The sequence below is a fragment of the Abramis brama genome (genome assembly GCF_963993115.1).
Source record: "Abramis brama genome assembly, chromosome: 13".
In the NCBI taxonomy this organism is placed as follows: Eukaryota; Metazoa; Chordata; class Actinopteri; order Cypriniformes; family Leuciscidae; genus Abramis; species Abramis brama.
In genome coordinates this window covers 32751203-32769407 of record NC_139975.1, presented here as the reverse complement: position 1 = coordinate 32769407, position 18205 = coordinate 32751203, and positions in this window count along the sequence as shown.

Genomic DNA, 18205 nt, shown 5'->3' with positions numbered 1-18205 from the left:
CTAACATTATCTAATTTTGTGTTAAATTTACACAATATAAATGTGGAATAAATGGTTCTCCAAAATGTGTGCCAAAATTGCCACCCCGGCAAATTCTAAGAAAGTAGATTCATATTCCTATAGTATGCATTTAAGTTCACCTTGGTGATCAGGAACACTTAAGTGATAAGTCATGCCTTTTTGTTTTTACTGGCCTCTAAATATGAAGTGATACACATGCCAAATTCCAATAGTTATCCATCCCTATGGGAAAGACCTGAGAATACAGAAATGATGTGTGGCATAAGGTTGTTGAGCTGCACAAATCATGAAACGGCTGATTAGTTTATTTTTTGGAATACTCATCTCCACACTCTGCCAAACAAACTGTAAGGATCAAAGTTGGAGAACTGCAGATGCTAGTTTGGTCTTGGGGGTCAGAAAGTCTCCAAAACTATGATCAGACCACACTGTAAAAAGGGATCAGTTGACTTAAAAGTGAGGAAACCTGTTGCCTTAAGTAAATAAACATCATGCGTAATTTAAAATAAGTTATGTGGAATTGTCAAGACCTTGGACAACTTGTTAGAATCCATGGTATCATAAACTCCAAGTAATAGCAGATATAAAATCCCAACCCGACTGACCCTGTCAGGAAGCTTAAACTAGGCCGTGTTTGGATCTTCCAGCACATCTCAGAATAAACAACAGAATAACCCTCAAAAAGAGGGACTTAAGTACACAGTAACAATAAACAGAATTCAAACAAGTGTGATCGTTAAAACGATAACCAAGTTGACAAACTAGTGGCGAGAAAATGAGAACAAAAGAAACCATAAGCAAACTAAGGGTACGTTTATGTAACTGTGCTACTTAAAACACACAGGACTTTTACCCTTGTGATACACAAGCAACAGGCATACACAAAAATCTTAATCGTAATCGTAATATGTATGACCAAGAAGGTGGAAACCCACACAATAAATGTAACTTACTGCTCAAATTCAATGGCTAGGTGGAATGTTACAATCTGGCGCCCCCTGGCTGGCCAGCGAATAAACAGTGAGAGGCTATAACATGAATTTCCCTAATGAAGTCGTATCTAGCACAGCACAGTCACACGTGAAATTTACACAGCAAAAGCAAATAGCAGGTATAATAAAGTACAGGTGCAAGAACTGAAAAATTAACCCCACACATTAAGAGATACAATTCTACAACTATATTAGTTTAATCAATTGTAGCCTTCAAACTATTTTACTCCAGTGTGGATGACATGGACAGTTGACAATAAAACATAGGCGAGCAGCCACAATAACTATCCTACCAAGCCAAGGGAAATAAAAACAACCAAAATATAACAGTTATATGCACTTAGCAGAGTTTCATGAAACACGGTCAAAAGTCCTTCACTCACAACCCAGCCCACTCTGCTCTCGTAGTGCACACGGAAGACACTAACGGCGAGAAGGCAGTAGTCTGCAGTTGCACGCACAATTCACGGCTTTGGACGATTTCCAGTACACTCCAAATGGCCAGCGGGGAAACTGGAACCGTTGAGCCAAGCTGCGAGACAGGGGAAGGGAAATCAGTTCTAAACAGATTTAACACGTCGGTGCCCACTCATTCTTAAGTAGTAAGAATTTCCACTTTCCTCAATCAGGACGAATAGAGCGCGTTGGTTGATCTTGTAGGCCTCTAGCTGCCCAGGAGTCAATCAAGATGGTTGCCACTGCGTGGAGTCGCACATCCAAAGGTTTACAGGCACAGAGACTTTCGGGCATCTGTCGCAGTAAAGGAGCACCCAGGGAGGGCTGCCTGCTGGCTTTTATTCAGTGGATCTCCCAATCGCTGGCTCATCAGTAATATTGGACGCACCTGTGAACAGAGACTTGCAGATACACATACACACCTGATAGACATTAACCCACCCTCACAGGTTGTCAAACAGTCAGTGTTCCCCTACCGTTACATTTACACGCCAACGATATGCATAAAACAGAAACGTTTTTCCTTTGAGTTTTCCACGTACAGACGACACCATTGTCAAAATGATCCCCATTCACACGGATCCACAAAAACGACCAGAAACCCTGTATTCTGCTGCCAGGCCATTAGATGGCGATGAAACACTATAGATTGAACATGTAATGCGCATGTGCATGATATCATAATTTTCAGAGGTTTGCGTTGTTGTTTACATGGAGACCGCTTTCAAAAACTTGCACTTTGAAACACGATTTAAAAAATTTGCATTTTTAGCCTCCCAAAACGCTGTTGTTGTGTAAATGAACGTCTAAAACACATAAAAAGTTAAGTTTTTAGTTGAAAAAAGTTTTTAGTTGTCGTGTAAACAGCCCTTAAGAGTCCTAGAAAATGAAAACCAAACACAATCAAAGTGTGACAGAATGGGGGCTCGGTGGCTGATGTCAACGATGTCCTTCACATATTCCTCCAAGCATCTGCCATCCTGAAAAATAAAATCTGTGGCTCCTTCCTTCAGTTCTTTGTCACTCCAAGGGGCAACATTGACGGAAGCAATCTTTATGCTTCTCATTTTAAGGTCTGGTATTCTGTAACGTTTTATGTTCCAATGAAAAGGAAGTTGATAAAGAATCAAAATCAAAGTTAAATTTATTAATCTAAAACCACTCTGGTACAAACAAAGCAAAAGTCTAAGAAACAGTATGCATAGCACAAACAATGCCAGACAATGATTAAACCAAAATGAGGGAGTTAAATACACAATGATGATGAACAGAATACAAACAGGTGTGATCATTAAATCAATTACCATGGTGATTGGAAACTAAGAGTCCTTGGAAAATGGAAAATATAAAGATAAAAACGAATTCAATAAAAACTCAGTGGGCCCTATCTTGCACCCAGCGCAACTGACTTTGTACACCGACGCATGTATCATTCCTATTTTGCACCCGCGCACAGTGGACTTTTCCCTCCACAGACTCACGTCGTTAAATTAGGAAATTAACTTGCGCTCACGGGAGCGATTCAGCAAAAAGAGGAGGCGTGTTCCAGCGCAAATGTTCCCTGGTGCTATTTTGCAGGTTCAGAAAACAATTCCGCCACTGACCAGGAAAAAAGTCAGTGGTGCGTTGCGCATGTTATTCATATGCTATTTTAATGGCGCATGCTTGGCCATAATCAATGTAGCGTGTGCACAACGCACATACACTTTGCTTCTCTCATCTAGCCTACACACTGACGCAGCAGTTTTTAGAAAACCATACATTATTACAAGGAAAAATATTAACACACGAGGGAAATCATTGTTGTGTCCATGAAGATGTGAAAAAATTGGCATAAATCTAGCTTACACATTTACCCAAATTGTTATATGCCTGTTTAACCGAAGCTAATTTGGGTGTATTTCTCCATCCCCATACAATGTTACTTCTCTGTGTTTTACGGCCCTGACGAGAACGTCGGTCTCCTCGGCTGTGAACCACTCCTGGCGTGCGTCTGGCAAATCCGCCGTTATAATAGCAACCCGCCATGGAACAAGCGCGCCTGCTCTTAAAGGGAATGTGAGATGACGCTCTGATTGGTTTATTTCACGTTACGCCCAAACCACACCTATGAGTAATGAAGCTACTTCAGACCAACCCATTTTAGATTTGCGCCGGGCGCAAGAGTCATTTATCCCGCCGGTATAATAGCAACAGCGCCCAAGACCCGCCCACAAAGTTACTTGCGTTTCGCGCTTGATACTTGCGTTTCAGACCGTTAAAATAGTGCCCGGTATCTCAATGATACTAAGGCTATGTCTACATTAATCCGGATACATTTGAAAATGCTGTTTTCATTTAAAAACCCTATCCGTCCACACTAGCGTTTTCATGCGTTTCCTGACGTTCCAGTGAGGATGAGAAACTTTTGGAAAACACCTGACAACACTAAATTTACCTCACTGCACATGCGTAAAACCTCACAAAAGCTCACTCAGATGATACAGGCAGAAAAATAAATAGTAAGTTATCGCTTAATTCTTCTGACAGGATCATTTTATTTAGCAAAATATCACTCACCATTATATGTTTGGTCTAAAACACAACTGCTCTCATGTTTTGCTGTAGGGCAGCAAATGTGAGTAAATTCTGTAATCTTAGCAGGACTGTGATATGAAGAGTGTGCAAAGTAGAATATTTTGGCAGCAGTATGAAAGTGAAAAGCACATAACAGGCACAATACTGGTATAAACATGAATATCTATTGGTACAATATGCGTCATATGAATAAACTTACCTCATCGTTTTTAAGTACCTCTTGTTTCACAGTCCACACTACAATGCGAAAATTGCGTTTTCAAATTTATCCACTTTGGAGAGCGTTTTCAAAAAGGTTTGTTTTCATTAATAAAAATATTGTCTTAGTGTGGCCGGAAGGACAAAACGGAGAGAAAAAGATGCGTTGTCAAACGAAAACATGTTAGTGTGGACATGGCAGGTAACACTGGTATAAGCAATACAAAATATATAATGTCTTATTCTATTTAAAGTCATTGTGTTTTCAGACAGACTGAGGGCCATACGGTATGTTTTCAGTTTTCATGGGCAGATCTCCAATGTGTAACATGGTTTCGTTTGGCTGATCTGAGTTTGAGTCACGGCTCGTGGTCCTTTTCAATCCTGTCCTCCTCTCTCTCTCTCTCTCTCTCTCCAACAATTCTTTCCAACCCGTTCTCATGAGAAAATTTAACTATTTTACAAGTTGGTGGTGTCAATTCATACAAGATTTTACTATATCTTTTTTAGATATCATACGGTTTTTTACCCTTAAACCTAACCCCCCTTTCTAGCTAAAATATGAAACATGAGCAGATCATATAAAACGTACATACGAAGTATGTAAGATTCAGAAGAATTTGCAAATAAGTCACCAAATCATAAAATGTTTGCAAAATGTCAGGATTTTGTTATGGCCATCAGTTGGGTAAAACAATTAATAATTTGCATCACACTGTTATGGGATATCAGACAGATGGTTAATGGAAAAAAGGATATATTTTATCACAGAAGATGAGCACATGTTAAAAACAGGTAAGCAATTCAGATATTAATAGCAGTTATATATAATATAGCAATGTGTGAAGATAACAGGATAGTAATAAAGTTTACTGTTTTGCAGGTGATGGTGGAGACCGTGGATGAGGAGAGAGATGTCCAAGGATGCAGACATCTCGACTTGATAGCAATAAGTAGACAGGTAATCTTTTAATACAGATGAACTGGAGACAAGAAGGAGTATGAGTACACAGGAGAAATGCTGGAGAAACATGCTTTAGCAAAGTAAGGTAAGTAGTCCTTTCTCTAAATGAGACCAGACAGTGAGGGAAGGCGAGGTGTGTGCTTAAATGTGTGTCTAGATGACGTGATGATCAGTGGCACGTGCGGGTGATGGCTGAAACCAGGAGGGATGCTGGGTAGTAATATAGGAAGACACCCACTTTATATAGATATCATTAACTACGATATACTAAAGTAGTAATTGTTAGGTACAATGCATTTGTGTTCACGTTGTGTTGAAAAACACTTGTCCTGCTATTGAAGTGAATATGGGTGTGATGACACACCACGACAGGATGAAGATGAACCCAGGAATTCATTGCAATACTGGATTACAGATGAGGTGACTTCACTCTTCCGTCTACAAGGCTAGCTACCACCAGAGCTTGAAATTCATCTCACACAAAATGTCTAGTTAGTAGGCGAACTCATTAGTGAATTACTCCTCGTTTGAATTTCTTTCGAAATGGTGAATTATTGCATGGTATAGGGATGTTCAGTCCGCGACAGGCAGGTCTCTGCCTCCGCCCCCTGTTCCTCCATCAGCCTCAGCTGCTCTTCGCTATATTGCAGCTTGTAAAGGTAGCCACGAACATCTGATTCGAGCATCAGACTTTCGAAATCCTCGTCTTTCATATCATATTGAGTACCTTCTGCCATTGTCGTAACTTCACATCTGGCTCCACAGTGCCTGTTAGCTTAGCTTCCAAACAAGATGGCGGATATTGCTTTTAGTTTTTGCAAGTGAAGTCCCACCCACTGATCTGTAATAGGTCTGTAGCACGAGTGGGTCCCACCCCCTGGAAAAATGAGGAGCGAGTGTGTGTAGTCTCAACCCCTCTACAAATGATGGGACTTCCTGCTTAGAATGACGCAAAATGACGATTTTTACATCATTATAAGCAGGAACTGCAACACTGAAATCCATATTTCTCCAGTCTCAGGGGAAAATGAGGGAATAATGCACGACCATTCAAAGATATGACTGGGTTTCTAACGATACAAAGCTTAAAGGGATAGTTCACCCAAAAATGAAAATTCTGTCATCATTTACTCACCCTCAAGTTGTTCCAAACCTGTATGAGTTTCTTTGTTCTGCTGAACACAAAGGAAGATATTTGGAAGAATGTTTGTAACCAAACAGATCTCGGTCCCCATTGACTACCATAGTATATTTTTTTCCTACTATGGACGTCAATGGGGACGTCAATTTTCATTTTTGGGTGAACTATCCCTTTAATGCAAATGGGTGAAGTGTATGGGATTAATATCCTGCCATGATTCAAAACTGAAAATAAAGTTCTGAAAGGTTGAAACTAAGTGTTCGAAAACTCAAAATCTTACAAAAAAAAGTTTTGCAAGATCGAAAAATAAGTTTTGCAAGCTTGCAAAATGTAAAAAAAATATATATATATCTCTGCAAACATTATGTTGTTTTTGAGATTTCCTTCTTCAGAACTGCAAAATTTTTTTATGATGTTGCGCAAACAATTTTTCAGAGTTTCAAATTTGTCAGTGTTCTCCCACTGTATTAGTTTGTTTTCCAGGTTTGAAACCTTGTAAATGGTGATCTGAAAACTGGTGTGCGAATGTGTGAAAAAAAGTTTTCAAACTCTGAAAACAGAGTTTTGCAGGCTTGCAAAGTGGTAAAAAAAAATTAAATCTCTGCAAACATAATATTGTGTTTGAGTTTTCCTTCTTCAGAAGTGCAACACTCTTTTTTTACGGTGTTGTGCAATCATTTTTTCAGAGTTTCGAATTTGTCACTGTTCTCCCAGTGTATAGTTTGTTTTCCAGATTTGAAACCTTGTAAATGGTGATCTGAAAACTGGTGTGCGAATAGGTGAAAACAAGTTTTGAAACTCTGAAAACTGAGGTTCGAAAGGGCGCAACTTATTACATTACATTACATTTGCACTCCTATTGCAGACTATTTTTTCAGAGCTGAGTTTACAACACCCACTTTGCGGAGATACGCCCTCACAGTTGCGAGCTTGCGACTCACGTGATTTGTGGCAGCGTTGTCACGCAGCTCTGCTCTGAAACTCTGAAACTCAGACTGAGCGAAAATGAAGCTTCGCAACTTCGCAACTTAAAAAAAGCCTGGAGGGAGGGCCTTCTGCTATTGGCCAATGCTTTGCTGTCTGCTGACGTACAGTCCAATAACAAGTCGTATTTACTGGAAAGGTGGGATTGACCGCCTGCTCCGCCAATGACGAAAGCGCACAGGATACGCTAACAGGATGCACGGCTTTTTAAAAAGTTTATTTTATAAATTATCTTTAAAATAGAATATTCTGAAAAAGTGACGTTTCCATTTTTGCTGATTCACATTGGTATCAAAATAGGTAAAACACATTTCAAAGTTACATACACCATTATGTTTTTGTAAAGATCACATTAGTTAACTGTAGGCCTATAAATTACAATCAGATTATAACAGATTATTATTTGATAACACCATTCAAAAGAATATTCAACATGAATGCCCCATTATGTTTTATGATTATTATTTGTTTTTTAACTACAATTGTATTCATAAGTTTTATTGGCTTTTTTATTGGCCAGCAGCAGTCCTTAAACAAACATAAAATACACATAATATACACTAAATATTTTTATATTTTTTCCCCATGCATTCATGTTGAATATTTGAGTTTTTTTGGGTTTTTTTTTTTTATGCTTGTTTTGCATATTAAACTTTTTATAAATGCCACCTCTGATGCAGATTCTGTTTTCTCTGCAGTGGGAACAATTTTTTGTTGATACTAGTCAATTTGATTGGTAAAAGTAGGCTAATATAGTGACTTAAAATGTATAGAATTTGACTTGAAAGATGACAGTTAGGGGGAAATTGCCTTTATAAATGTTTAAAAAAATGCAATGAGAATCAATTTAAGATTATTGGTTCAGAATAAATGACTTTTACAACACAACAATTGAACAGTTTACTGAAGTTAGTTATTGCACCAATACAGTACTTGAGATTTTATTATAATATTAGGCCAATGTACATGACTGAGTCGCTCGCTGTGTGAGGAGAATGATTTGCCAGCTGAGGAAAGTGAGTCGCTCGCTGTGTGAGGAGAGTGAGTCGCCAGCTGAGGAAAGTGAGTCGCTCGCTGTGTGAGGAGAGTGATTCGCCAGCTGAGGAAAGTGAGTCGCTCGCTGTGTGAGGAGAGTGATTCGCCAGCTGAGGAAAGTAAGTCGCTCGCTGTGTGAGGAGAGTGAGTCGCCAGCTGAGGAAAGTGAGTCGCTCGCTGTGTGAGGAGAGTGAGTCGCCAGCTGAGGAAAGTGAGTCGCTCGCTGTGTGAGGAGAATGATTTGCCAGCTGAGGAAAGTGAGTCGCTCGCTGTGTGAGGAGAGTGAGTCGCCAGCTGAGGAAAGTGAGTCGCTCGCTGTGTGAGGAGAATGATTTGCCAGCTGAGGAAAGTGAGTCGCTCGCTGTGTGAGGAGAGTGAGTCGCCAGCTGAGGAAAGTGAGTCGCTCGCTGTGTGAGGAGAGTGATTCGCCAGCTGAGGAAAGTGAGTCGCTCGCTGTGTGAGGAGAGTGATTCGCCAGCTGAGGAAAGTGAGTCGCTCGCTGTGTGAGGAGAGTGAGTCGCCAGCTGAGGAAAGTGAGTCGCTCGCTGTGTGAGGAGAGTGATTCGCCAGCTGAGGAAAGTGAGTCGCTCGCTGTGTGAGGAGAGTGATTCGCCAGCTGAGGAAAGTAAGTCGCTCGCTGTGTGAGGAGAGTGAGTCGCCAGCTGAGGAAAGTGAGTCGCTCGCTGTGTGAGGAGAGTGAGTCGCCAGCTGAGGAAAGTGAGTCGCCAGCTGAGGAAAGTAAGTCGCTCGCTGTGTGAGCATAGACTGTGTGTGAGGCGAGTGAGCATGAGAATTTTGAGAGTGAGAATTTTGAGAGTGAGAATTTCGTCATTGGCGGAGCAGTCGGTCAATCCCACCTTTCCAAATACGACTTGTGATTGGACTGTATGTCAGCAGACAGCAAAGCATTGGCCAATAGCAGAAGGCCCTCCCTCCAGGCTTTTTTTTAAGTTGCGAAGTTGCGAAGCTTCATTTTCGCTCAGTCTAAGTTTCAGAGTTTCAGAGCAGAGCTGCGTGACAACGAATTTGAAACTCTGAAAAAATCATTGCACAACACCGTAAAAAAGAGTGTTGCACTTCTGAAGAAGGAAAACTCATACACAATATTATGTTTGCAGAGATTTTTATTTTTTTTACCACTTTGCAAGCCTGCAAAACTCTATTTTCAGAGTTTCAAAACTTTTTTTCACACATTCGCACACCAGTTTTCAGATCACCATTTACAAGGTTTCAAACCTGGAAAACAAACTAATACAGTGGGAGAACACTGACAAATTTGAAACTCTGAAAAATTGTTTGCGCAACATCGTAAATTTTTTTTGCAGTTCTGAAGAAGGAAATCTCAAAAACAACATAATGTTTGCAGAGATATTTTTTATTTTTTTTACATTTTGCAAGCTTGCAAAACTTATTTTTCGATCTTGCAAAACTTTTTTTATAAGATTTTGAGTTTTCAAACACTTAGTTTCAACCTTTCAGAACTTTATTTTCAGTTTTGAATCATGGCAGGATATTAATCCCATAGAAGTGTCCCTTTAAAGGCAGGGTAGGTAGAAATGGTCTAAAAATTTTATTTTTCAAATTTGTTTAAACTTTATGTACATATCAATACATAATTAAAATGTAAGTACTCTGAAAAAGAAAGTATCAAAATCGAGTGTCTGTAGACCTCTCACGACTGTTTTAAAGACATCTCATTATTTCCATTCACTCCACCCCCTCATTTCTGTGCTTCTTCCAAAGCCACGTCCCCAAAACACATGAACGCGCGACTCCGACCGCTGAGCTAGAGGACGCATTATTTACCTGAGACAAGCGGAGGGGAAGGGGCATTTTTTTGCCTGGTTTGCCTTCACTAACTGCATATGCCGGTACTGTAAATTTAGATTGCTCTTTCTCTGCCATTGTTTTGGTATTCCTAGGTTCAGTGCCTTCTTCTTCTTCTTCGATAGATTTTATTGGCAGCTTGCAAACATAGTGCATTACCGCCATCTACTGGACGGAGGTGTGATCAGGTTCCGTGCCTCTCGCACTCCTCAAATCAAACGGTCGCGCGCAAGTGGGTAGGTGCTGTGTGGCAAAAGGGTGGTTGCCATGGTTGCGAGAGAGTGACAGTCGCCTAAGCCAATCCTTTGATTCGTCCCGAATCGAAATAATGAGCTGTGTTTAATACAGATTAAACGGTCTAGAGTCACTTGATTTTTATACTCTTTTTTTCAGAGTTCTTACATTTTAATTATGTATTGATATATATAGAAAGTTTTAACAAATTTGGATCTTTAATTTTTAATAAATCCTACCTACCCTGCCTTTAAGTATTCAAATTTTAGATGTTTACAAAGATCATTCTATTATCTATTGAATCCCACAATGACATATACATATCAGTAAGCTTAATATATATATATATATATATATATATATATATATATATATATATATATATATATATAAAAAATCATCATTTACTGGGTACTTTCAACTGGGATATGGCTGTCCCGAACCTTAACCCTTAAATTTCAACTTGTGAAGATGATATTGAAATGTTTATTTTTTTTATTTTTGTTGTTTTTAAAAATATCTTTTTGATTTTTCTTTTCTTTTTGAAATTTATTTTAAAAAGTGAAGTTTAAAAAAAAACATTTATTTTATATTTTATTTTTAAATCATGAAACTTTGTGTAAAAAAAAAAAAGTGTCCCGCATTTTCATGTCACTACCGAAACAGTGTGTGTTTTAGTCCATTGGCTGAGACTGATTTTAACCACACCCCTACATTTTTGATCAGGAAATATTCCTGTGTGCCTCTCTCTCATAGCCTCACTTTCATTATAGATGGGTACCATCATTTTGAGATAAATGTGTTCAAAAGTCTGAAATATGTGTGTAACTTTAATGAGCATCACTACCAAACACCTTTTTTTCTGCAATTAAGCAAACCTTTTTGGTTTTTATGTGTGTACAACTGTTCAGAACTGTGCTAGGTAACCATGTGCTGGCTATCATCTTTGATCTAGGCTCAAAAGTATCTAAAATTGTCACTACCGAAACAGTCATGACTGAAACATGTCATCATTGTTTTGGTAGTGACAAAAGGGAACACATAATAATTTATTTGGGGGAAATCAATATCAAATCAATAGTATCTTAGTATGCTTTAATAGTGTTTTAGTATGCTAGTTAAAATTCTGTAATGTGATGTGGTCGCTACCAAAACATTACTGTCACTACCGAAGATGTGCCGTCACGACCGAAACATACATATTTTGTCTAAAATAAAGTATATTGAATTATCAACTAAGATATTATTATAGTGTTTGGTTCAATGTATATTCAAACTAATGAATCCTTAACTTTGAAATCAGTATGATTAACTTAATGCCTTTTACAAAGAAAGACTGGGTTCAAAATACAACAAATCTTATAAATTACACTTGAAATATTGTTAAAATTGTAATTGTTATTGATCTACGAAAACCTTTTTTTTAAATAGCAAAAATATATTTACAAAGTAGATGTAAACAAAATATGAATAGGTCAATATAAGGCTTCTTATTAAATTATTTATTATTGTGTTTCGGTAGTGAAAAATTTGGGGAGATGAAAAATATTCCAAAACTTTCTGAAAATACTTTGCATTCATTCACACTCGTACTATATAGAACATACTTTTTTAGCAATCATGAAGTAGGCTAATTACTTATTCAAAATAAATACCTACTCATAAGAGTATGTGATTTCAGACTGCCTGTGTGATTTCCTTGAGTTTAAATACAAGTTGTAAAGAGTGGATAAGTTGTAGGTGCGTGAGTCCAGAGTGAGCATGTGACAAGTTTGGGGGCTGTTTACACGACATCGTTTTCAACTAAAAACGTAAAACTTTTTATGTGGTTTGGCCGCTTGTTTACACGATAATGCCGTTTTGGGTAACGATAATAACGCAAAGTTTTGAAAATAAGTGCAAGTTTTTGAAAACGGCCTCCGTGTAAACAACAAAAACACGAATCTCTGAAGACGATGACATCATGCACATGCGAATTACGTGTTCAGTCTATAGTGTTTCATCGCCATCTAATGGTCTGGCAGCAGAATACAGTGTCTTTAGTCGTTTTTGTTGATCCGTGTGAATGGGGATCGTTTTGACAATGGTGTCGCCTGTTCGCGGAAAACGCAAAGAAAAAACTTCTCTGTTTTAAGCATATCTTTATCGTGTAAACTTACCCTTAGTTGTATGGGTAGGTTTATGGGTAAGGGAAGGGAAGGTCAAGAGTGTAATTATAGATGTGGTCACAGAATTTTTTTTTTAGCTGCAATTACATGCATGGATTTTAGTTTTAAAAAAATGCATGTACACAATAAGTGCATTGTACCGAATGATTAATTTAAATGTTTGCACATAGTCCAGACACTTAATATAAAGTGTGTCCATCATTTCCTGAATTTGCCTGTAAATACTGTATACTGTATATATTTTTTTCTTTACAAACGTAATGCATTAAATTCCTGAATAACAAATGTGATTTATATTTTTTGCCACTCGCCTGCAACCATTCACTGGTGACTTTCTCATTAACAGTGTTTCGTGATCATATTTCATAACTGTTGGCTAAAATGTGACTATTGATTGACAACAACTAGGTGTTGTCAGATGAAAAGGAAAGTAATTTTAAAGTCTGTTGAAAGGTTACGTACAGAGAAACATTTTTGGGAATAACACGCTCAGTGTAATCCATGAACATTGACATTGACAAGGTCACTTTTCATTTTCTGTTGATCTTCTCAGATCTACTGTTGAATTCAGTGATGGCCCTTAGGTACACTGCCCCAATTACCTGAGTAAACAGCAGCGATACCAAAACACATCCATATGGATGTCAAAAAACATTCATATTTAATATTAGCAACTTTCGCTAGCTTTGGTAACCTAACAATGTGTTAGCTTGTTGCTTACAACTAATAAAGTAATTCATGTTTTTTTCTTCTTTTTTTTTCTTTTGTGGTCTCGCTAATTGCCTTGTTTTTCCTTTGTGTGATTGATGGCACTATGTTCTGAGGACGTGCCGCAGCCCCTCTCCATCCCCCTGCGTCTTATTAGTCATGCTGAGTTTGGGTACTTCAGCCATTAGTGACTAGTGGAGCTGAGGATAATATTGCAGCACAGCCAAGAGCTCCTCAACTCTCCGGCTCACACACATCTCCTTCAATTAATATGGAAATCAGCTGATCCTCTCACACTATACACTTCTTCTGCGACTGACCCTTTTTTTCCTTCCCCCAAATCACTCGGCTTAATTTGAAAATTAGCCTTTTTATTTCTCATAGGCGCTTCTTGAGCACATTTTTTGACTTTACTCTCTTTTTGAAAGCTGTCAGGGGTTTTTGATCTGAATATTTGCACTTGCCTAGTCTCGCCATTGCTTTAGTGGTTAGTCACAAGGTCAATTTAGGATGATACTAGCGCAGAAAATGTTATTAAGCTACACTGCAACAGTGGGGCTAATCATTATTTTTGCTTGTGAGAAAGCGTTCCTAGCATTTCTTCTCTCTCTTGGAAATGTAACAAAATTCAGTCCAGGCACCTGGGGTCTCATTTATAAAACTGTGCGTAGGATCCTTATTAAAAGTGTACGTACGCCCGAAAGCCAAAAATGGCGTACGGTAAAAAATATTCAGACTTCTAAAACCGTGCGTACGCCAGAACCTGCGCTAAATTCCCTTTATAAATCCCAGTCAGAGGAGGATTGTGCGCACATGCGTCTCCACCCCGAAATAACCATATATTAAGTTTACAATGCCTAGTTTTACTATGCATATCCTCATTTGCATATCATTTGCATTTAACATATTCATCCACGTGATACCATGTTTAATGATACAAGACATTAGGAACATATGAGATATGGATGTGCTGTTACATTACATTGCTAAAGATAATTTAATAGTCTATCCTTGCCTTGTTTTTAAATAAATAAATAAAATAATATAAAATACATTTCAGAGAAAGTTTTTCTCAATCTTTTCACTGGCCAAATAGTATTTTTAATTGCTTTATATTTTTAATGGAAACAGATAGGCCTTACTGTGCATTGTTTGCACGAAAATATTTTCTCAGACAATCTGCTATTATCATGATAAGAAATCCTCTGTGTAGTTAAACATTAAAACACAGCATGCCAGAGGAAAAGTGTTCGAAAGCATTGCATCTACTACAAATATTTATATTTATTAGAATATCTTTTTTTTGTAACTTCTCAGTAATGATTTCATGTAATTTAAGTGTTAACTACATTAATGAGAATGGCATATTTAATTTAAATGTTTATATCAGATGTAAAACATAGTTTAAACACTATTTTATTTATTTAAATTGTTATTGTGAACATGCACTCATAATGAAGATTTACAGTTTTCCTTCATCTGCAGTTATAGATATATAGGCTATGCTACATGCAGTCAGTTTCACTAAATGGCCCAAACGTGCTCGCTAGCGCGGACATTTAAGAAGGGATGGATGTTTGCTTCATGTGATGGTGAGTGAAATTATATTTGTATTATCTTGCTGTGTATGTATAATTTTATTTACATTTTCTGTCTAAAGTGACGAAAAAGCCATTAACTCCAGCTCACCATCAGTGTCGCCAAACTGCTCCGTCTCCAAAATGTTTGTACACATGGGTCAGAGTTTGTGTCCAGGTGGCGCAAATTTTCCAGTCAAGTTTGTTTTTATAAATCACAACTTATGATTTATAAAGTGCGGAAGTGGCGTACGCCTCTTTCAGGACCTGTTTTGTGCGTATACACAATGGTTATAAATGAGGCCCCTGGTGAGGTCAACGCTGAAGGACAGATGGAGGATTGGAAGCAAAAATCTTATCAGTTAAAGCTGAGAGACACAAAAATAAATAAATAAATCCCTGCACAAATCCAAATGCATCGCTTACTCTGGAACATTGCACAGCAAAACTCATTTTAATCCATGATCTAGACTTTATACCTGTATTAACATGCTTTTTGTGATCTGACAGTTGGATTGCAGTTAAGTACAATAAATGCCGGTGTAAGACCAATCATGATCCGATCATTGGGACAAATTCCCAAATTAAATGTTTTGTCTAATGTTGCATGCAGTAGATGTATTTCCTCATTCAGATATTGCCTTGAAACACTATTAGCATTTTCAATACAATTTATACTGAAGCTTATGTGTGTAAGACCCTCTAAACTGTTTCAGAAGTCACACAGCTTTATATAAGGAATGACTGACGATGGGCTGTTGAATTATTGAACAATAGTGCACACCAGTGGTGGTAATGCGGTCACCACAAAAAGCAAGTGTACATTATTTTTCAATAATTCAACTCACAAATCACTTATTTTGCTTATATCGTGACTATGTTCAAGACAATGTTTTTTTCTTAGAAATACGTATGAAAAAACGGGTTCGTCTTATATTCAGGGTCTAGACTTTTACGTGTCAATAATACTCCCGCAACAATAGGCAAACAAATATGCATAAAACGAGTGTGCTGAGAACTACGGTATGTCAGAGTGTAATGTTAGAAGATCGTGAGCGCAAAAAGACAGTCTTAAAAACGCAAACAGTCAAAGAAAGGTGTACTGTCTAAGAGCCGCGTGACTAATTTTTGCGTGCCTCGCTGGGACCAAACTTCCCCCGTGCGTGATTTAAAAACGGAAGACGTATGGCGTTATTTTCCTGTCAAATGTCGAGAGCGCATTATTGTAGCTCGAAAGTACATTAATATAATGCGCGAGCACGAATCTCTCTGCTCGCGCGCGGAATAAGGGATTCTGCTGAGTGAATTTACTATGGTGAATGTGAAATTTTGCAAGGAACAATAATAGATTAATAATAAAATACTCATTAAATGTAGCTTTTGAAAAGGTTTAAATCATAAACACAAGTTGTTCTTTTTGTGGTGCCCCTGATGAAACTGCTCTTCATATCTTCTGGGATTGTCCTCACACACAGTTATTTTGGGTTGAATTTTCTGCTTCCGGATTTCTCTTTGCTTTTTAAGGATGTACTGTTTGGTTTCTTTAATATACAAAAAGCTAAATTTAATGAGTATTTTATTATGAATCTATTATTGTTCCTTGCAAAATATCATATTCACCGTAGTAAATTCACTCAGCAGAATCCTTTATTCATTGTTTTTAGAAAAGAGGTCCAACAATACATCCAAAGCATTTCATTATCTAAGAATCTTAAAGCTCTTAAGACAATAAACTTGTTTCAACTTTTTAATTTATTTCATTACAGCTTTCTGTTCTGTTTTTTTTATTTTATTTTTTATGAGCATATGTAGGCTACAGGCTGTATGTATATATATATATATATATATATATATATATATATATATATATGTATATATATATATATATATATGTATATATATATATGTATATATATATATATATGTATATATATATATATATGTATATATATATATGTATATATATATATATATGTATATATATATATGTATATATATATATGTATATATATATATATGTATATATATATATATGTATATATATATATATATATGTATATGTATATATATATGTATATGTATATATATATATGTATATGTATGTATATATATGTATATATATATGTATATATGTATATATATGTATATATATGTATATATATGTATATATGTATATATATGTATATATATATATATATGTATATATATATATATATATATATATATATATATGTATATATATGTGTATATATATATATATATATATATATATATATATATGCTGCTTTGCTTTCTTTATTCCGTTGTATGTAATTTGTACGAGTACTTAGGCATGCGGGAACGCACGGGACACAGTCTAAGCACATACATGCTTACTTTAAGCGAAGAGGAGAGATTCGCGAATGCACTGAACATGTTTTAAGTGCAGGCATGTTCTCTGAGCGAGCCCAGAGAAAATTCTTACAAGAGCAGCGTGTATCTGAGAGCGCGCGCGAGAAGATTGGCGCTCGCGCATTATATTCCGCGCGCGAGCAGAGAGATTCGCGCTTGCGCATTATATTAATGTACTTTCGAGCTACAATAATGCGCTCTCGACATTTGACAGGAAAATAACGCCATAAAGACGGTACCCAGATTTCAAAACAATAAGATTTCATGGTAACACTTTATTTTACAATGTCATTGCAACATTTGTTACTTGTAGTTACTTTAGTAATAACTAAAAACTATTCATAATTACATGCAATTAACCCTAAACCCAAACCCTCATGCTAACCCTAACCCTATGGTATTTACATGTAGTTAATTATTATTACTAAATACTTAAAAGTATAATTACACTGTAATACTGACACCTTAAAATAAAGTGTAACCGATTTCTGCCAAAAAGTGTTTATTGTGATTAAGTGTGATCGTTGGAACATTTTACCAGTATTTACCATACTTTCAATACAAACATTAAAATATGAAAATATGCAGTATGAAAATTATTTTTAAATAAAAGCATTTTCTTTATCAAAAATCCTTTTTTCAAAAGTTACATCTTGAAAAAGGGGGGTCGTCTTAATACAGTAATAGCCCCTTTCACAAAGTCTTTATTGGTAAATTACCGGTAAGAGATCATGTGTAAAATACTGGTTCAATACTGGCAATTTACCAGTATATCCCATTACACAGAGCGTTAATCCCAGAAAATTGGATCCATCCGGGGATCGATCAATCTTGGGAGCCTCTCTCTTCAGCTCTAAGTGTGAAACACTAGCTGACGCATTTTCGACGCGCACATTACGTCATATCCTGATGTCACGTGTGTTTACGGGATC